The sequence below is a fragment of the Micropterus salmoides genome, unplaced genomic scaffold, assembly GCF_014851395.1.
Source record: "Micropterus salmoides isolate LMB-PRFRI ecotype aquatic unplaced genomic scaffold, ASM1485139v1 Ms_hic_scaffold_3417, whole genome shotgun sequence".
Lineage (NCBI taxonomy): Eukaryota > Metazoa > Chordata > Actinopteri > Centrarchiformes > Centrarchidae > Micropterus > Micropterus salmoides.
This window is the reverse complement of record NW_024042726.1, coordinates 1-21,413: the sequence shown is the minus strand read 5'-3', so window position 1 is coordinate 21,413 and position 21,413 is coordinate 1. Positions and strand designations below refer to the sequence as shown.

The 21,413-nt window shown below is 40.6% G+C and overlaps 1 long non-coding RNA gene across 3 annotated transcripts; it reads left to right on the top strand.

Annotated features, from left to right (window-relative positions):
• Nucleotides 1-1,623: 1,623 nt before the first annotated feature.
• LOC119884395 lies at nucleotides 1,624-19,913 on the top strand. Of its 3 annotated transcripts, none has more exons than XR_005440997.1 (4): nucleotides 1,624-2,308; nucleotides 2,882-3,002; nucleotides 4,604-4,865; nucleotides 19,853-19,913. It is a non-coding gene; the product is annotated as an uncharacterized LOC119884395 (long non-coding RNA). The 3 variants fall into 3 exon arrangements; XR_005440995.1 differs by having other exon boundaries at nucleotides 2,879-3,002; XR_005440996.1 differs by lacking the exon at nucleotides 1,624-2,308 and adding an exon at nucleotides 2,535-2,666 and having other exon boundaries at nucleotides 2,879-3,002.
• Nucleotides 19,914-21,413: the final 1,500 nt, after the last annotated feature.

Sequence of the window (21,413 nt, the reverse complement as noted above, 5' to 3'; positions counted from 1 at the left end):
CAATTAATGGAGATTGGCCACCAGGCTGGTCCAATTTAGCCATGAAACCTCCCACACTAAAATGAGAGGCATCTCAGTTTCATTGTCCAACCCCTGTAGATGTGTTAAACAACTCAGGACATACCACCCTTTGTTTGAACCCACCCATTTTTCAAGTGAGCAAAACTATTGGAACATGTGGCTGACAGATGTTTGTTGTTGCCCAGGTGTTGCCTTTTAGGTTGATTGTTCAAACATTAAATAGCTAGACTAGTCTAAGTTTTCATCCTTGGTTCAAAGCTATAAAGACTGAATTTCCTGTTAAAGAGGATAAACCAACATGAATACCAGAGAACTGTCTATGGGAGAAAAGCAAGCCATTGTCAAGCTGAGAAAAGAAGGAAAATCAACCAGAGCCATTGGACAAACATTGGACATAGCAAGCACAACAATTTGGAATGTCCAAAAAAAGAAAGACACTACTGGTGTACTGAGCAACAGACGTCGAACAGGTCGGCCAAGGGAAACAACAGTAGTTTATGATGGAAATATCGTGAGAGCTGTGAAGAAAACCCCCAAAACATCAGTAAGTGACATCACCAACGACCTCCACATTGCAGGGGTGAAGGTATCACAATCCAGAAGAAGACTCATTTGCAAAGAAGTACAGAGATGAGCCGCAAAAGTTCTTGAACACAATGGACTGATGAGACCAAGATTAATCTCTACCAAAGTGATGGAAAGGCCAAAGTGTGAAGAAAGAAAGGAACTGCTTATGATCCGAAGCATACAAGCTCATCTGTGAAGCATGGTGGAGGTAATGTCATGGCTTGGGCGTGCATGGCTGCTTCTGGAACAGGCTCATTAATATTTATTGATGATGTAACTGATGATGGTAGCAGCAGAATGAATTCAGAAATGATCAGAACCATTTTTGTCTGCCAATTTACGGAGAAATGCATTGAAACTAATCGGGAGGAAGTTTATCATGCAGCAGGACAATGACCCAAAGCACACTGCCACCAAAACAAAGGACTTCATCAGGGGAAAAAAGAAGGTTTTAGACTGGCCAAGTCAATCACCTGACCTTAACCCAATAGAGCATGCTTTTCACCTCAAGAGGAGACTGAAGGGTGAAATGCCCCAAAATAAACAAGAACTGAAAGAAGCTGCGGTAAAAGCCTGGAATAGTCTGCTGGGTCGCAGGCTTGAGGCAGTTATTGCAAGCAAGGGTTATGCCACCAAATATTAAATGTTATTACTTTTTTCCATTACTTTTGCTCACCTAAGAATGCTGTGGTCAAACACAAACGGTGATGTGTCCTAAGTTGTTTTAACACATCTAGATGTGAATACCAGGAAATAAAAACTGAAATTCTGAACTCTCGTCTCCTACTCATCTTTTGATCTTCAACCCAAAAGTCTTCAGTGAACAACAAAAACAAAGGAATTTGCCTTACCGATCCAATACTTTTGGAGGGGACTGTATGTTGAAGTGCTGTTCTGTGGGTAGCCACTAGATACTGATGTTGAGTCTTTGTCTCTTTGAAAGTTTGATGCAATATTACATTTGTTTCAGTCTTATTGTCGTTATCAAGACATGTAATGCATGAAATAAGACTTTCTTATTATGCAGGATTTTAACTTAACTGAGTTTAACTCAGGCTTGAGTTAAAGATGTCTTACCTTCCAATCATACAATGATTAATTAATCATTTCTCAGTCATATTGCCCTTTTCCTGTATTTGACTAAAATGTTGTATCAGTTCTATATTAAATCCTCAACGATATTTCCTGTCCCACTGTGTAATTTTAGCCTTAATCAACTTAACACCTCTGGTATATTTAAAAAGCCTTTTTTTCTGGGTTTGTGGGTTTCTGATTTGCTAACACAACAGGCTGGGATTGATACAGTGCTGTTATAGCATAATTTTGCTATACAACAGACAGGAGGACAACAGTGGAAGTAAGTGATAGAGTGAGGTATGAATGTTGACCCTGGCCAATGTTTTTTTTTTTTCTGTCTGTATTGACCTAAACCACCCTCATCCAGCCCTCTGCTCTTATCTGTGTGTCTGTCTGTGGATTATTGAACCAGCACTGCAGCAGCCTGAGCCAGCCACTCAGCTATTAGTCTGCCCTACCATACTCTATCCCTCTCCCTCTGGCTGACTGGGATCTGATCTAGGGGACTCGGGGTGAAAAGGAAGGCTCTGGTTGCAGTCAGAGACCAAGGTCAGCACGTTACATTGACTGGACAACACAGTGAGGTGAATACTGCTCATCTGTGGTCACCAGGAAGAGTGGTGGCTTTGGAGTTTCTTAGCAGGTCGGGCCCTTCCCCTTTCCTCCTTCTTCATCTTCTGTATAGTGACTGAACAATTGAATGTTATCATTTTATTCCTCCCTGGAGAGGCTAAGTAGAGCTACATACTGTAAGTGCTGGCAGTGTTACTGAGTGATCGAGAGTAAAGAGAGAGGGCTGAAACAGCAGTTATACTCTGACACCGCTCTTTGTGCCCTGTCTAGCACACCCACCTAGCACAGTGCACACATTAAAACAGGCTCAGTTACCACACGTTACAAGAACAAAAAGGGACTCCTTATTAGTTGTCTTCAGGATCAGGACAGATTTGGACATATGAGACTTTAAAACTGGACTACTTTGCACCTCTAATCACCAACTGGTGAGTATGTATGTAGCAACATATATTATTGAGAGGACTCTGTAGCTATCAGAGACACACTGGGATTATGATGAAGCTAAAGCTGAAGGCTATCCAGTTCAGTTTCATCTCTTAAAAACTATTAAAAAATCTGTTCTATTTTTTTTCTTACATCACTTTGTTCTTTGTAAACATATTTTTTTTGGCATTTCTGCTTTATTTGATTGTGATAGTAGAGAGAGACAGTAAAGACAGGGAAGAGAGAGGGGATGACATGCAGCAAAGGCCCCGGCCGGATTCAAACCTAGACTGCTGCAGTAAGGCCTCAGCCTTGATTTGTGGAACACACTCTACCAGGTGAGCTACTGGGCGCCCCTCTCTTTTTTAAATACTGTTCATTATGTGTGTTCGCACTTTTATTATTAGTATTAAAACGTTTCATTGCTTTGTGATCCTAAAATATAAAGCACATTTCTATATTTAAGTCACTATCCATTGAGATTACTTGTCCATGTCAGTAGTAGCCATACAGTTTATTGAGGGTCATTGTATTGGCTGTGGGCAGTGGTAGCGGTATCACATTATTAAACTACTCTGTTGCAAGTAAAAGTCCTGCATTCAATGTCTTATGTAAGTAAAATTAGGCAAGTGTTAACAGAAACATGTATTTGAAATTAAATGAAAATAAATAAAAAACATATCAAAAGTCAAAGTACTCGTTGTGCTGCAGAGTGATCGTCTCAGAACAGAAGTACTCTCATCTCGCTCGCTTTTTTGACATACTGCGTAACAGATGACGTGACGTTAGGTCCGCGTAGCAGGTCTTTGCAGATAAGGTCAACTTTTATGAACTGTAAAATGCTCACTATAATATGCAAAAAGTTAGGAACCGATAAGCAGGATCGAAATGCATGTGTCTTAACAAAACAACGATTCTTGGAAATTGGTAACAGTTCCAACCAGTTCTTGATACCCTACTGTAGAGAGATATGCACAATTCAAATAATCATTGGTGGTGGTTAGACCCGGAGGTCTACTAGGGTGGTATCATATCCACAGGGTTGAAGAGGTATTTACTTGCAGTGCGAGTGCCTTCGACTCCTGGGGTATGCTAATGAGATGTGAAGGGGGATAGATGGATGAGAAAGAGCAGCAGAGGATGAAACTCAGGGGATAAGGGCAACATCAGCTGGATGCATTACCTGCTTTCCTTTGTGTGTGTGTGTGAGTGTGTGTGGGAAGAGGGTGGGTTAATGTGAGACTTGACTCAGCTGGTGCAGAAATCATTTTTCACCCCCCCATGATCCTAGCATAGTCATCAGTCAGCTGTTAGGTCAGAGCCCAGTGTCTCACACTTTCCACTCATCATCTGATCAGCATTTCCTGTTTAACTTGCTTACAGTCATCCTGCATAGTAAAATGATATAAAAGTAAGCAATTTTTTGGTGCAATTTTGTTGTCTTTGGACGCTGTTGTCCCAGAAAGCAGTGTGTAGTGGAAACATAAAATTTGTTGTTGCAAATCACTTCCTCATCCCTTTCTCTTTTTTTCCTTACTCACTACCATAATTCCGCCTTTGCGCTCCTCATTCCCACCTAGCCTCTTGCTCACTCTGCATGCTGTATATTGCCTGCATTACTGCAGAGGGAATGGAGCAGAGAGGGCGTCCAGTTTAGGCAAGTGCTCTGACGGCAAAGCTCTGCTGAGGACCGCATACATTAGAAGAGGGCAGGGGAGAGGTGAGGTGAAAAACAGTACCACCACAGGGAGGGAATGTGAGAGAAGAGAATTTGATATATATATGGGTTATGGCTAATGCATGGTACCTGTAGTTTTTCTAGGTGCTCTGGGGCCTCTTACATGATGTACCCGTGAGGTTGGCTGGTTTTAATAATACCCATCACAAGCCTAATGCTCTCGGAGACAGGGGACAGTTCAGTGATTGCATGTATTTTTAGCTCCACCTCAGCAGCCCAACACAGCCGTAGCGGGAAAGACGATGTTTTGAATGAATGAATCGACGCCTCGGTGCACAGCAGAGGACGTCAGCAGTAGCAGCACTACCAGCTGAGAGGAGTACACACACACACAGGCACCACTGAGAAGAGCAGCGCACAGCACAGCGAATCACAGATCTGCAGCTAACATGTTGGGCCAACCAGGACAGTCAACCTTACACGTCCCTTACAAGAGGCAGCCAGGGAATCATGCGACTCACAGGTGTGTATCCCAGCCCCTCTCCCAACGCATATGTGGGATTGTGTTGCTACGTAGCTACTCAGGAGTTTGTCTGCTAAGGCTTTTCAGCAGCTGCAGGAGATAAAGTGCTTCAGATATCATGTTGTTAAGTGTTTGTATGTGCAGGCAGGAGAATTTACATGTATGCTGAGAAGTGTCTATCGTCCGTTGTGTTGGCATAGAAGGCAGCTGGCTTTTTTGCTTTTACAAACCTTTGAATTGCCTTTGGGGAGTGCAAATATATCATGTGTAATGATATATGTAATGTCTAATGGAGCAGCCTATACAGGAATAAGGACACAGAGAGGAAGAAAGAGAGAGAGATGCTCACTGCAATGCCTCATGATCACAGGTCACTGACTGCTGTGTTGATGTCAGCAGAACTGTGATAACTCAGGCTGATTATGATACTGTTCTATGTACATGGTTAATGTGGGATGCTTCCATATGTTAGACTGTAGTGGAGGTTTGATGCAGTCCTCCCCACCTTTCCGTATGCCAGAGATACACTCCTCAAAGGAATGCACTTGTTTACATGAGTTTTCTTTTCAATGATTGGCACAGCTGCTGTTAGTGCCCAGACACACACAGGCAGACACACAGAGATATTGTGTATATAGACTCACACATACAGTGTCACATCCACTGCATATATTACACTTTACCATGCACTTGTGGACTATTTAGTTTTCTTTTTGCTGAAGTTGTATGTTGTTTGCACTCAAGTAACACCACCATGAGCTCTCTAGCAGTGTTATGTTAGCATAGACATTTCACCCATCAGCATCAGAGTGAACTGAACATGTATGCTTGCTGGTCTCCTATACATTATCATGGAATTAAATCCAGGGATTCACCAATACACCTATGGTCATATTTACAGGTATATAAACCTACAGTTTAACAGCTAAGCAATTCTTTGGTTCATTCTGTCATTCTTAATTAGGATGTGACATGGAAACCATTCATAGACCCATGCAAAAAATTTCAAGCTTATTATCATTCTGTCAGGGTCTCGATGTCAGCCGCAGCAATAAGGTTACTTAGCCTATTTATCATTCCTGCATGTGCTCCCTCATCGGTCAGCCCTCCTGCTGTGCTCTCAGCCACAGGCAGTAAGGCTGCAAAATTTTAATACAAGCAGCATAGAAGCTGGTTGACTGTTTGGGTCAGCTTTGAATCGATATTATTTTCATGTCAGGATATATACAGTAGCTACATATATAACCTAGCTCATTTTCAACTAACTTTAAAGACTGGGTTTGTCCAGTCTTGCGTGGTGGTCTGTAAATAGATTATCTAATGGTTGAGTTTAGCTTGGTGTGGTTCTACTCAGGGTGCTGGCCAACAACTGATTTGGTGTTTCCAGTCATTTTGAGTACAGCCCGCTCACACCCAGCCCAGCTCATCCTTTCCATTTCATCTCTCGACCGCAGGGTGAAAAGTAGCCGAAAGACACAGTGCTTCACTTAAATGTTTAGCTGATATCAAGGTCATATCTTTGTGCCGCTTTAAATGGCAGGGCCACTTCAGTCTGAAAAATTACACACCTAAAATTAGTGCAGGGGATGGAATACCCATGGAGGGGAGACAGTATCAGAGGAAGGAGATCTCTCCTTAACCACAAACATTGTGCACATTTCCAGGGAGACATAATACTTCTAAGAATAGACATAGTGATGATACCTAACAGAAGGTTGAGGTATTTGAAAAGGTAGTACATTCTCTGTAAATTAAGACTGTGACCTTTTAAATTCCCCAGACTGTGATTTAGATCAGCTTCTGTGACTGGGATAGAAATTCTAGGTAAGGGACTGTTCTGGTAAAATTATGCTGGCCAGTTAAGAGTTTTAGAGCTGTGCACCAGATGTGGCCTACCTTCCTCCACTGATGCCTGACTTAATAAGCCTCCCAAGTCTCTACAAGCTCCCCCCACACTCTCAGGATACAGAGATCTAAAAATAGCCCCTAAATTCAGTTACCCTCTGCCAGTCATGTGGAACCTCATCTAATTAATTTAATCCATCTGTTTAATTTGCGTGATAAAATGATAATGCGATAGCCTGCTTGCTTTAGCAACCATGAGGGACAGATGGGAGTGCGCTTTAAATTATTAGAGCTGTTTTTATCATATATTTTATATTCTAACAATGTGTATTGTGTTAAAATAAGGTGATCAGGTATTTTATATCACTTCTGTATTGGAAAAAATGGTATTCATGTGTTCTGCCTGAGTAGGGGAATACCAGTGATTAAATAGACAATTTAGAGGAAACAGACTGTGAGAGAAACCTGCGGTGCTTTGATAACTTTCTGTACAAAAAAAACGTGGAGCCCTCTATACTGCTACTATACGTCATAATATAACAAGACAATGACATTAAACAAATCAGTTTGCATCCTACTATAGATAAGCATTTGTGTTTTTTGGGCCACTGGGGCCGCCACATGTGGTGCCTGCGTATTATTCATTGCCACTGAGCATTGCAGTCATGGAGTAGCTGTGTTGCCTTAACCCTGTGTATCACTGTAACAAAGCTCCCCAGTGGGAGTGTGTTCAGTGGCTGCCTTTGCACTGTGGTGTGTGTCTGCTCAGATTCTGTAATGAGAACTGCAGGAGAGAGGTCCAAGCTTGGAGCCAGACCGGACACAGTTAGCTCCAAGCAGAGAACAGACATCACACACACACACACACACACAAAAAGAGCTGATTCAGGCTGTTTGTCCTGCAAAGAAGGGATTATGAGTGGAAGAGAAGGTAGTTGCCAATCTTGATGAGAAGTCAAAAACATCTTTGTTTTCCTCAGCTGATAACATATTAAAGATGTGATAGACACTGTACACACTGAAGCAAACACTGTTGCAAAGACAGGCCTGATGCAGTAAAATGTGCTGCGTTAAGCTTTCACACCCTCAGGGCCAACATTCTCTGCAGCAAAATTTACCAGACTAATCAAATTTCTCTCATCCTGTAGCTGTTGTATTTTGCTTAAATGTGATGACTTTATCGTTTACCACTGTAGCAAATCCTAAAGAATAATGTAATGTAATCAAGGGTCTGAACAATAGATTTGTCTCTTAGTACGCTTTACAGCTCATTTTACAGCAGTTGGATAATTTGATACATTCCTCAACTGTCATCTTGCTAACAAAAGCTCCCCAATGTTAAAACAAATCTTTGATTTTTTTGTGCGTGTGCCCTTTATATGTGTGTGGCGGATGAGGGTTGGGGGTAGGAGGATGGTATTTAGTGGTGGGATGCCATAATAATGCCTCTGACATGATTGTGTAAAGGATTTAGACATGTTTCACAGCATGAGGGATAGCTGAATCCGATTGTTGGAGGATCCAGTGGCACTTCCTCTGCCCCTGTGCTTTTGGACAAAAGCACTGTCACGTGACATGGCTTTCATGCAATTGTATTGGAAAACAGGGATTACCCTGATTCAGATAATGTAATCCTTAAGGATATAATAAAATTCAAATATGCCTGTTTTTCTACATTACAAGAAGAATATGGTAAAAGAGATGACAGCATGAAAACATGGTATCTTAACATACTTTCAGGACTTGGGATGGACGTTTCCTATTTGTTATTATATAAATGTATTATATAATGATATAATTTCATTATATTTAAAGAAGAGGTAGATGACAACAGTTGTATTTGATCTTATTAAGTATAGTTACCCCGACATCCAGCTCTTACAGAGGTGTTTTCCCAAGAGATCTGTGGGCCGGCTCCCATTAGACAATTTACTTGCAACTTTGCAACTCACACCTTCCTGTGCCATTCTACTCACAAATGTCATCAAAGCTATCTACCTAGCTACCTACACACACTAGTCACTTACTTAGTTAGTGACTAGCTAGTTGTATGGTTTCTTGTTCAAGCATTCAGAGTAGCCATCTCAACAATTCTCTGCATTTTTTTTGCCATGCTTGTCTGTTAGAATTTTTTTTGTGATGTTTGATTTATTTTTGATGTTGCAGGATTATGGGGATCAGAGATCAGATAGATAATCTGAACATGGACATATGCAATTTGTGCCTGTGGTTGTGTGTGTGTGTGTGTGTGTGTGTGTGTGTGCTCAGGGCTCAGGGGAATGTGTATGACAGATTGCCTAACTTTGGCTGAATCAAGACATGCGGCAGATCTTTCATTTGGTACTGTAAAACCTCAGGGAGCAGGCAGCTCTTTTGACAAGGAAAAATGCTTGGAGTTAGTCTTGCAAATGATAACTGCTGCTGCATGGGACTTGCATTGACAACCTGCAGGTAGGCTATCATTGTTTTGATAGACTTTACATTCTATGTTGTCCTGTTACATACATATGTACATACTGTTGTATGTGTTTTCGATTGATAGGGAATCAATTGGGAAGGTGCACATGGCTACCTTATGTATTGATGCATAATCATAGTCAGCCCCGAGCCTCAAAGCGCTTTGGAGGCTCATTTGTGCCATCAGCCATCAGGCTTCACAGCACCAAACTGACAGATTTGTGCCTGATTATATCTGAGACATTTATCTGGTTGTAAATGTTTGTAAATAATTATTATTGATTGTACAGTGTAAATAGAGTGTTGATAGTTCTAAAAAACTGCATCTGTTCTTTTATATCCCTTTGTGCTGCTGTGTTGACCAAAATTTTCCCCACGGGGGATTAATAAAGTTATATCTTATCTTATCTTATCTAGTGAAAAATACTTACTCACAGATGTAAGCCATTCTGCTGCACAATGCTGATACCTTGAAGTGAGGGCCCTTGTCTCGGTCTGCTCTTTTATTAAATGGCCTTATGAATAGTGACTAGAAGGATTATTGTCTTTGATCAGAAAACAAAAGCTGACCATATGTTTCTTGACTTTTGTTTTGTAACTCTGGATTCTGGACGTTTTTACTTTTCTAATGAGCGCTGATTTTTTGTGTTATTCTGAAGCACAACAAAATCTGGCAAAATATTGGCTTGATCTTTGGTTTTCCAGTTGATGGACAGTCTTGCTGTGTTATAGTGCTTTGCTATTCTTGAATGCTGTGTTTTTTGATGGATGGTAGATTAGATGGAAATATGGGGTGTGTACAGGATGTCTAAGACCTGGGAGGAATTAAGTCTTTCTGTTGCTATTATGTCTATCTGTTTTGGTTCATAAGTTACTCAGATGTGAGCTATATAATATATATGTGTATAAGGACAATGAGGCTGAGAAGGAGTGGGGGACCCAACATCTCTTTATCTTGTCTGATTCTTTCTTGGTTATTGTTCAGAACTTCAAGCTCTCTGATATTCCTATGCTGACAGTGTGATGATCATTTTGCTGGTTAAGCCTCCTACACATGGGTGGAGCTCCCTGAAGGGATTCAAGGGTGAGTCGGTCAAATTCAAACGAATTACTACTTAAGTCTCTGTCTTGGGGATGTAATAAAAGTTTAATGAGTTACCACCATTTCACACTATGAGGTGGTCTTCATTGGTTAAGTTTTATTAAAAATAGAACAGACTGGTTTTCGTTATTGGTGGTTTGGTTGCCTTGTTATCTGTCATTATTTTACATTAAGATTGCACTTATTCACTACTACAGTGCTTTAAGATTTTGCTGTGCTCTGTTGTTACTGTACAGTAAGGTCTCTTGATGGTTTTGTTTTGTTTAGCTACAGATGACAGCAGTGTCAACAAGGCTTGCAACACAACATTCCCACTGGTCTGTCTTGCTTGGAGCTTGCAATTTCCAAGCCCTCCGCCTATCTCCTTCCTGATTTTCAGCTTTAACATTCCCCGCACTTCACATCCTCTTCTGTCCTACATTGCACAGATGAGTGATTAGCTATGTTTGGCTTTGAAATCTGGGTTGGACTTTGCTGCTGAGATACAGCATGCAGCACTCAAGCAGATGCTCCAGTTCAGTAACCACATGCAAAAGTGTCCAGTCTCAGGTTGTGAAAGAAAAAAATATGTTTAGATATAATAAAATATATATAATTATATTTGTTTTAATGATTTTGAGTAAATTTGAAAGGGTAATGAGCAGTCTCAGACCTTAGTAGACTAGACCGGAACATAATTACATGGATTTGATTACATTAATTCTATTTAGCGACCATTGCTGATCATCCAGCCAGCTTTGATTGTTGGCAGTTGCTCTCCATGCTTCATTCTCATCAGGTTCCCTCAGTATGTGTCCCTATTTGAGAGACTGAGTCAGTCGAGATCTCCTTCATCAGGACTGGCAACCTTTTACCTGACCTGGAATCATATGCTTGGACCCAGATCTCAATCTGCTTTCCCAGCCGACTAGCTTGCCTCTCAGAAAGCAACAGCTTGCTTGCTGATTCTTGTCTGCTGCAAAGGTCAGATAGTAGAGCTGGGCTAGAACCTTCTGTTCAGTGGTGGTGTGTCCTGATAAGTCATATGCTATCAGCTAAGCATATTTGCTGACAAAGTGCTACTACAGTAAATATTCTTGACAACTGATGAGAAACGCGTGCTTTAGGTGTGCTAAGTGTGTGAAATGTTCCCATTTTTGCAGAAGACAAAGACGAAGATTTCAAATAAGAAACCGCATACTCCCACAGCATACAGTAATTCCAGTTTGCGTGCTTTTTTTCAGCAGACTAAAACTATCGGTGAATCCTGTGCTGCTTTGCTACAGCACAGTTACAATGCTCATGCTTTGCTCTGGCAATGTGTAGTAGCAGTAGCAGTACTGTAGCCTAACAGATCCTGTTTGGACAGTAACAAAGGACATGCAACTGTTATTGTTCTGCTAAGTGCTGATACGTTGTTTTCACTTTGCGGTGATGATCAAACTATGCTTCATCTTTCATGGTCAAATTCCATAGTGTCAGCCACTTATTTATATCTCCTTCTGACCTATAGTGGTTGAAAGCCATGCATAGCACCCATGGAGCCTCTGGAGAATGGAGACAAGTTCTTTAGCTCATCTGAGACCTTTGATCATAAAGCTTGACTCTCTGAGGCAGAGGTGTGTCTGTATGTTTGTGTGTGTGTGTGTGTGTGTGCGTGTCAGTGAATGGAAAAATGCCTTTGAACCTCCCCTGCTGATCGGATGATCACAGCGGGGTAAGGACTGTGGAGAGAGAAGAGAAATTGGCTATTGAAGATTTGATTTGTTTTCGTTTGTCAGCTTATCACTTTTTCAGATGGTCTGTTTATAAGAAATGTGCTGTCATTAGATGATAACATCCATGTACAAGGGCTACAATTGACAGAATCCCCCGATGTCCCTGATGTGCCTTGCAGACTGTCCGTCATCTCAGTTAACACAGGTATGTGATGCTTTTGCTGATTGTTAGCTTTTGTCACGGTAAGAATTAATTTGCTTTGGGAAATCTTCTTTCCTTGTCACTAAGATTTTTATGTAATACATCAGTTTATATCATATTAATTCCAAATGCAGCGCTGCATTACAGACTAGAACAGAGAATAAAGAGTATCCCACTCACCCTTACTTAGAACTTTTAGATTTGCCCTTTGTCAGGTTTGTAAACATCCACCATGGATGTTGGCACAGTGGATAAGACACATGCCTTTGGTGTGGGAGACCCAGGTTTGATTCCCATTGTGACATATCCACCAGTTTCCCTGAGCACTGGAGCACTTGCTCCAGAGCCATAGGGTCACAAACTTTGCTTTCTATTGAGTTTTATGATCTTATTTCTCTTTGACCAGAAACAGTAAGTTGTTCAAAAGTTGCTTTATTTAAACATTAAATAAAGCACTGTTAAGTATACCAAACAATTTGTCTACTTCGCATATGCGCTTCCTGAGAAGCTGCCACTAATGGTTGGTTTCTCAAAACTAAACCTATTAATAGGTTGGGTATGCACACTAATAAATAAAAGGACATTTAGTAACGCCTGGGTTGAAAACCAGTGAAGCTGTCCTTTAGAATCATACCTAATTTTAAATTCGATTAAGCGTGCAGCAGTATCAAACAGCTCATAGCCTTTTTTTCCCAGCACGCATTCCTGCAGAACACACTCATACATTGGCACACTTCTGGCTATTCTTGTTAGCACAAATGAAGAGACGAAATAAAGACTCCTGGTTGCTCTTGGTCATCATTATTCAGTGAGTAAGGTGCAAAATAAATCTGTGATATTAAATATTGACCTAAAGCTGCAGGGAACCTTCATTGATTTATTCATTGTGTGATGCTCGCACCAGAAAACTTCCCAACTTTTTTCTTTGTCGCAGCATATCCCTGTTGCTATCGATGTCTAAGATAAGTGCCTTTGGAAGTAATTTATTGTCATGGTCGGAGGCATTATAAAACTCCAATTTATTTGATCACTCTTTATAAATATTTATCAGTCAGCTAAATTTGTGCCAATAGGGCAAAGGAAGTGCTGATGTGCTCACAGTCCTGAAGGTATCCATCTCTCGCTAAGGCAATTTTCTCTCCTGCTGCAGGCAGGTTATAACAAGTTTATAACAGTGCAACCAAGAGCTAACCTTCTTGTGCACATGATATTAATATGGGTTATTGGCTCAGTTTGTCTTTTTTTGCTGCCCCCAGAGAGTTTGGAAAATATAAGTTCCAATTGAAAAGGCATGAAATGAGATGGAACTTAAGAGCAACACCTATTTTTGGCAGAAGATTTTAGTTCCCTGATTAGGATTCAGGATATCAAGATTTTCACCTAGGGTTTCATTTCAGAATTAGTTTCTCTGCATGGAGAGTAGTGTTTCTTGCATCCTAATTCCTTATTATTGGCCCAACACGAGTCTTTCTTGCATTCACTGCAGTGCAATTAGCTGTTGCCTTGCTTATGTTTTTGAAAATCGTGGCCTAAAGGACCATTGTGACAGCAATGAAATGTGCTGTGTCAGAACAGTGTGTGTGTTGAATATTAAGAAGGGGACAACTCTTTCAATTTCTGCCAAACCCTCTGTCTGACAGGGTTACTACAGACACTGGCAAGTCCTTGCACCTGTTTCTGCTCTCCATTGGGCCTGTTTGAGCCTGTCTTTGCCACTCTTTGCCCAATGCTGTTTGAGTGCTTTGCTACTGGCTCCACAAAAGCAGAGCTTAGACTAGCATTTTGCTGTTCCATTGATGCTATTTTAGATGACTGTACATGCAACTGTAGCACATCTGTTCTTTTGTTGTAAGGTTGTAATAACTGTCTCATACTGTCATCTCAGCTTGGAATTTCTGCTGTTGAATACATTGATACATTGAAGATGATGATGATGATAGTAGTGAATGAGTGCAATGAGAGGAAAGGGCCAGCCAGTCAGTGTGAAATGTGTTTGGTCGGCTTCCCTCATTTCCATACTGAGTGACAGTGGAATTTCCCAGTAACTCTGTCTAGATAATTTCTTCACAAATGTCTGGTAAATGAAGCTGAGCGAGGCTGCTGCAGTGCTCTGCTATGAATTTGATAAAGGTCAGTCAACATGTGCAAATCCTGCTGCTGAATGCTTATCTCCTTAATGGCTCCCTGAGTCTAGATACTGTGCACAAACCATTGTTAATAAGGCTTGATTAATTTTGCCTGCTAGGCCTCGGATGCTACAGGGTGTTTCTAGACGCCCATGATAGCTCTCTCTCACCTTATAATGTCCTGTCACACATTCCCACTGCCTGGGCAGGGTTGTCATACACACAGAAATGACATTACAGAGTTCAGTATAGGTTCATGGCACCTCATTTGACCTCTCGTGTTCATATCTGTAGCCCCTCTCTGATTTGTTTTTGTCTTATTTTTTGGATTCTGCTGAAGCATATCATGTGTGTGCACTGATATTAATGTTACAGCTGATTGAACTGGTCTGGAAATAAAGTAAGCAGCCCAGCTGAAATTTTCTCTGGTGATTAGTTACACAACATTGATTTGACTTTTACTTCATTCAGAGCTACAATGTCAAGCCAAATGCAGGCTATTATATGACAGCTATTACACCGCACTGGTACAAGTGTTGACTATGTGTTCAGCTGCACAGGCTCATCTTCAATCAGTGGATGCCTTAATCATCAACTCAACCTTGACCGTAATGTTACTTTTAAATAGGGGTATTGATGTCACATTAATGACAACATATGTAATCTGACAAAAATAAGAAATGTTCTGCCTTTTCTAATATATACTTTTTGCAACTAAGTTTGTTGTAGATAGCTGATTATATATCATATAGTTTGGAGTGTGACCTAGAAATAATTATAGACGTTTCACTGATTACTTAAAATCATTTGATTAATATCAGCACTTAAAAACTTTTGATATCATTATATATTCTTGGCTCTGCATTATTCTTTCTCCCTCTTGAGTTTTCAGACACCACATTGATGCTGTGATGGTTATTAATAAGGCTATATGGAAGGAGACAAGAGGCTCTTCTTGTCCATGTTGACAGCACTGAAAAGAATTGCTTGCCACAAGAGCTCTTGTGTCTGTGCTTCTCTGTGGGTTGGAACTTGTTTAAGTTGTAGTTTATTACGATGTCTGAATCTTTTTAAAATCAAAGATAAGGGTCATTGAATTAAACTGCTTCTAAATTGAAAATGTGTGGGGGCAAACAACTAGGGGCAAAACAGCAAACTCAGATCTCTGCTTTTTTAGCTTCCCTAATCCTTGGTTGTCTATCAGATTCAATATTTACCACAGGCCTACTGTATATTGGTACCGCCTGCTCCTCTGGGCTGCATTCCTCAGGATTAGTTTCAACTCCCTCTTAGCATAGGTCACAGGTCAATGTTACTGTTAAACCAGTGCTTCAAAAAGTAGACACAAACGACCCTGAGGTGCCCTTGAAGGGGCCCAAGAAGTTCTGTTTTACAAGTTGCAGTATATTTCCGGATCCTGGTTTAAATACTCTAGTTGATTGTTGTGGTCATTATTTAAGTAGTTGTAAGGATCCAATACACTGACGACTGCACAGAAGATATTTAACTAAAGCTGATGTGGATGCTGCAGGTGCGTGAGTGTGTGTTTAAGAGACTTCACTGCTCACTGTTTTTTAGGTGAACTTTAAAAGTATACATGGAACACCTAATGTGTATTGTAGAACTATTGTATAGTAACTGAACTGAGTAAAAAGAGCCGTTTGACATTTTTCTAAAGACTGCATTGATGACCAAGGTACAGTATGTCCACAACACTGGCTAACTTCTGTGCTATTTCCTTGTAAGAGATGATGTTTACCCAGTTAAATTCTGGTAAAGAGGGTGTGAGAGGTGGAGAGAGGGAAGTAGAAAATGGAAAAAGAGGAGGATCTGATAAGCAACTGAGGTATTCCCCTGATGGGAGGGAGTTACATCTCTACCATCCGCCCAGCAAGTGTGGGGTGAGACTGTCAGACAGCGCGCTTGAGCAGGAGGAAGCAGAGATAAAGAGCTCCCCTCCTGCTTTTGTCCTGCTGGCTCCACTTCACTCTGCTCTTTGCGGATGCAAGCTGCTACCAGAGACCCTCTCTGCATCTTCCACCTGTGCTGATAATGCCGAGAGGGTTTCCATGACCTGCAGCACTGCAGCGAGTCTAGCAGCTGATTCATGATGATTCACTCTCTCACAGCAGGTGAGACTGTCTCCACTGTGTGCATGTTACACAGAGTATAATAAGTAGCAAAGAGAGATCTGTGCTAGTAGTGGGTACAGTTTTGGGAATTTTCTTTCTTCCCATTGGGATTTTGTTTTCTAAAGGGTGGTGTTAATAGATACAGGAGTTGAGGCTATAAGCGGATGGTGTGTTGCCTGTCTTTGATGTGTGTTTCTATTGGTGTGTGAGAGAGAGAGAGAGAGAGAGAGAGAGAGGGAGTAGAGAGGTGTTCAAACCACAGCCGTGCCCCAGCCGGCCCTGCTGCCAAGACTTAGCCCTTGTGTTGGATAGGGATTACTTTGAGCCTCTTGTTTTGCTGAAAAAAATTGGTATGGCATGCCAGGACTGAACTGTGTACTCCAGTTGTTGCAGCATTGAGAGAGAGAGGGCTGCTTTGAGCTGCAGTGCTGCTGATTTTCAAACCTTTCTCAGGAGTAGCTTTGGCTGAAATCAAAACCAGGTTGCCATTACATTCTCAGGTTACTCACTTTTCACGGTTTGCATACTTTACATCAAACTCAACTTTAAAATCCTTAATGTGCTTCTGTAAGGGTCTATAAGGATAAAGTTTAAACTGGTAACTGGTAAAATGGTGAACTGGTATTTTTACTTTATATATGGTACTTTGTAACCAAGAGCCACCTCTTTTCTCAGCTAGGATTGAGCTCAGCCTTGTTTACATTGTCGTAACATTTCTACTGTAGACTGCTACATCGAGAAAAGACCCCGTGAGGCTCTCTGCAAGGAGAGATGTCATTCTTTCTTGTCTTTATCTGGCCTGGTGGAAGCAGAAACTCTACTTGACCTGATGGTTAGTGTTTTGGGGCCCTGTAACGTGCCAGTGGTATAAGACAGTGCCTGTTTTTGGAATGAACATTTCCCCGACCCTTGATCGGTGTCTAACACTGAACGTCCTTTAGGATAAGTACTGTACAGTGACACAACATATCTCTAGTGTAGAAATGTTTTGTTGATTCTTTCATCTTTCAGTCTGTTGAATTATTATGAGCATATGATACCAATGAACAAATATTTGGTGTCAGTGGTTTCTTTTTCCAATTGTTACATCACAGTATGTGTAGCTGTAGAATAAGAAAATGGAATAATGTAAGGTTTTTGTAATAGAGTGGTAACTTGTTGTATAGTAAGTCACATGGCTTTATATTATCATATAATGAAAATAGAAGCTAAATAACCTGAATAACTGAATGCATGTTGGTTTCATTAGATTTATTTGTGCAATAATAATACTGGAAGCATCTCTTTATAGGTTGAGATGTAAGTTATAGCTTGGTATTACTGTATCTATGTTTACACCATATCCTCATGGTGTATTTGACTAGTTATTGATTAACATTGCTGTGCTTGTGAATGATTCACTTGAAGATTGACTGCACACAATTCAGTGTGATCTAAATCATCGTTCAAAACCTTGAATAATGTATTATGACAATCCATGTTTTATGCAGAGTCACTACACGATCATATTCGTGACATTGAACCCTATTAACTACATCTGACTGGCTGTTTCTCCAATACACAGTGTAGAAGGCACTGTGCTACAGCTCATCTGCAGCAGCAGTTCATTTTCCCCTTTGGGACAATTATCACAAGCATTGATGGAAGCTAGTTTTCTCCAAACAAACAGACCTACTGTGCTGCAGTGTTTATACACAAACTGGGGATGCTGCAAATTCCGTGACAATAGTTCAGAAGTAATGTGGCTAAAACAAAAGCCTCAAAGAATGCAGATTCCTAATTAACAGGGGATGCTGGTGCAGTGCTGTGTGTGCCCAGTGCAGCTCAGCAAATTATGAGTTGTTACCAGGAACAAGCCTGGCCAAGCCTGTGTGTGTGTTTGTGCACAAATATCATCAATAGCTGTTACACGTGTATGTGTAGGTTTTATGTATTGTTTATATTGATGCCATGTTTTTTGTGTGTGCGAATCACTCAGCATCATTCCTGTTCCATACGCCCTCTGAACTTTTCTGAAATGTCAGCTCATAAATCTTTTACCCGCTCAGTTTGTTCCCCTCCCTTAGCTGCATGGTGATGCAGTGAGGCACCACTTTCTGTGTTTCATTCTGCACATTTATAGTACTGACGTTGTGCAGCTGTCCTTCAGAGGACTCAACCCTTACTGCTGGATATATAGTAATTTCAATACCCTTGGTACACTTTAAGTTAGGACAGTGTAAACATGATATTCGCTATGTGCTTATCTGTACCCATGTGTACGTTTATGAAAAAGCAGCATATGGATTTAGATTCGCACAGCAGTTTCTTCTGTTGAAGAATAGTACTATAGTTTTTCTGCTGTAATAAATTGTGTATGGTGGTGATGGGAGAAGATAAGAAAGGGTTAGGGCGGATGAAATACAATACTAACAAAAACCAGACTTGAAAGCAAATATTGCAGTTCAGTACATTAACACACTCACTGCATTTTTTCAGCAAGCCTGAAGGGACAAAGACAAGACAGCTATCTCCTGATATCTACACCTGAGTAGAGAGAACACACAGGCCTTTGCTTCTAAATATTCGTAATGGCAGAGGAGTTGCCAGTGCTGGAAATTCTTCCATAACATTACATTGCATAGTGTCTCTACAGAACACATGTTTCTGAAGCTCCACATTTTTATATGTGCATACAAAATAAATAAATTGAAAAAGTCTCAGATGCACTAAGGATTAGAAACCCAGCGCGTCTCAAGGGATGTGTCACATTTGAAGTGATGATGGATGCCAGCACTGAGTGCCAGTGGCCACTAACTAATCCTAGATAGCTGTACACCTTAAAGTCCCTTGGTAGTAGTGTATAGTGCTTTCTGTATAGTGAAAAACTATAGCTAAACACAACAAGAAATTGAATGATGAAGCTTAACCTACCACGATCGTTAGATGATAAGGTTGGGAATCAGATCAGTACATTAGTGATTAAAAATGGGTTAAATGTCTCTTTATAAAGCATAAGAAATATCAGCCAATTACAGTATGAGAAAGAAGTAGAAGTAGAGACTCTGCTTCAGTGTGTCAGACCAGGCTGGTCCAGGCAGAGTCATGGTGGATATTTCAATCCTCTCACCACCAGCACCACTAGCCATTTGTCTGTTCTTATTCTATGTGACAGTAACATGCGTTCATGCTCTAGTTAATGCAATGAATGGCCCCATCTAACTGAAATCAATAAAGCTGGTGAGCTGGCTATGAGAGAGTGCTGATCCTACACTTTGCGTAAAAATAGAGCTGTGGTTCCCGACCTGGCTGCAATGCCACCATAGATTTTTTTCCAGTTGACTGCGGCGTTTATTGAAAGCTAAACTAGTGTGTAACCTCAACCAGCCGCCACATAGAAGTAATGACTTGATACTAATTTGTTTTCTCTCCGTCCTCTGTCTGCAGCCACAACTTGAGGACTACATCATTTCGGCACCCTGTCACCGGACAGATTTCCCCTGAAAACCAGAATACACACTGCAGACAGGTAGTGTTTGTTTTTTTCCTGGAAATGATGCGTATACTGTATGTTTCAATGTACAGATCTGTAGGTTAGTTCAAGGTCATTCAGTAGGAGTACAGAAATAGACGTGTAATTGGCCTCGCACCCTCCCTGATGAAGCATGTCATGTGTGGGTGGGGCACTGAGAGGCTACTGTCATAGTCGCAACACAAAAGGAAAGGACTGAAGAAGCCTCTTGGATGGGGGGCCAAACATCAACCAAGTCCAGTTGCTCACTTGTCAGAGAGTGCTTTGGACTCTCAGGTATATTCCTCAAAGTTTGCCTTAATAGGATTATGGTAATGCTAGTATGGTGTGTTAGCTGACACTAACATGTGCTTTTGACAGTGTTCATATCACATCTGGAGTCATGAATCGGTCTCATCAATCAGCCAAGTTATGCTTATGTTGGCTAAGCTTTATTTTCTTTGGCTATTTTCTCAATGAAGATGAAGTCATAAAAATGGAAACCTGCCTGTGTGATTCTGACTTGGGCATTAATAGAATTTCCCATATGTATGTTCCAAGTAACTTTAAAAAACAAAACACTTCTTTGACAATAATATTGTATGTTAATATCAATATGCCACTGAAATTTTGAGAGTTGGAACTGTGCTAGAATGGCGACATTGTGTTGTTTCATTAACTGCAGTACATGTACTTGTTATTGTATTTTCATTTTATGTCATTGTGTGAATCTTATCCTGCAAAGCCATCAAGCTGTATGGCAGGCAGAGCACAGTATAAGGCAGCAGTGTCTGATTGTATTTAAGAGCTGGTGTAAGATGATCATGCATAGCTGAGATTCCACTATAGGCAGCAACAGAGACAAGCATGTGACCTCCACATTCTCAGTAATTAAAAGATGTTCTCTTGAGGAATGTAAAACTGATTGTTATTCATCTGCATCCTTGACTGTCATTTCCTGAACCTTTCCATTATTCCTAGTTCAGTTCTGTTGAGCCATGGATTTACGTACTAACAATGGGCTTTAAAGTTAGGTGGCCATACTGCTATTTTCAACAGTGATAGAGAGATTATTTTACTTTGAAATAAATGCCAGTCATAATCTCTTAAGCTATCGTAAGAATAGCGTAAGTTTTATGCCTTTCTCACAACAACACAATAAGGATGTCATGCAACTGACAGGACAAGGTTAAGAAACCTAGTCTTTGTATATACAGTAAGCATAAAAAGTTGTGTATACGTAATTAAAATTTTCATTATTAAAGGAACACTCCAAATATTTCTTAAATACTGTCCACTGTCCCTTTGATCTTTGAAATCACAGCAGTCACTCTGTGTTGGCAACTACATAAGAAAATAGTTCAGCTTACAGCAAAAATGGAAGGAGTTCAACCAAAATTATAGCCAGGGCAGGTACACTACTAGTCAAAAGTTTTAGAACATCCCCATTTTTAGTTGTTTTGAAATATACAGTAAGTAGTTAAAGTCCAGTGAAAA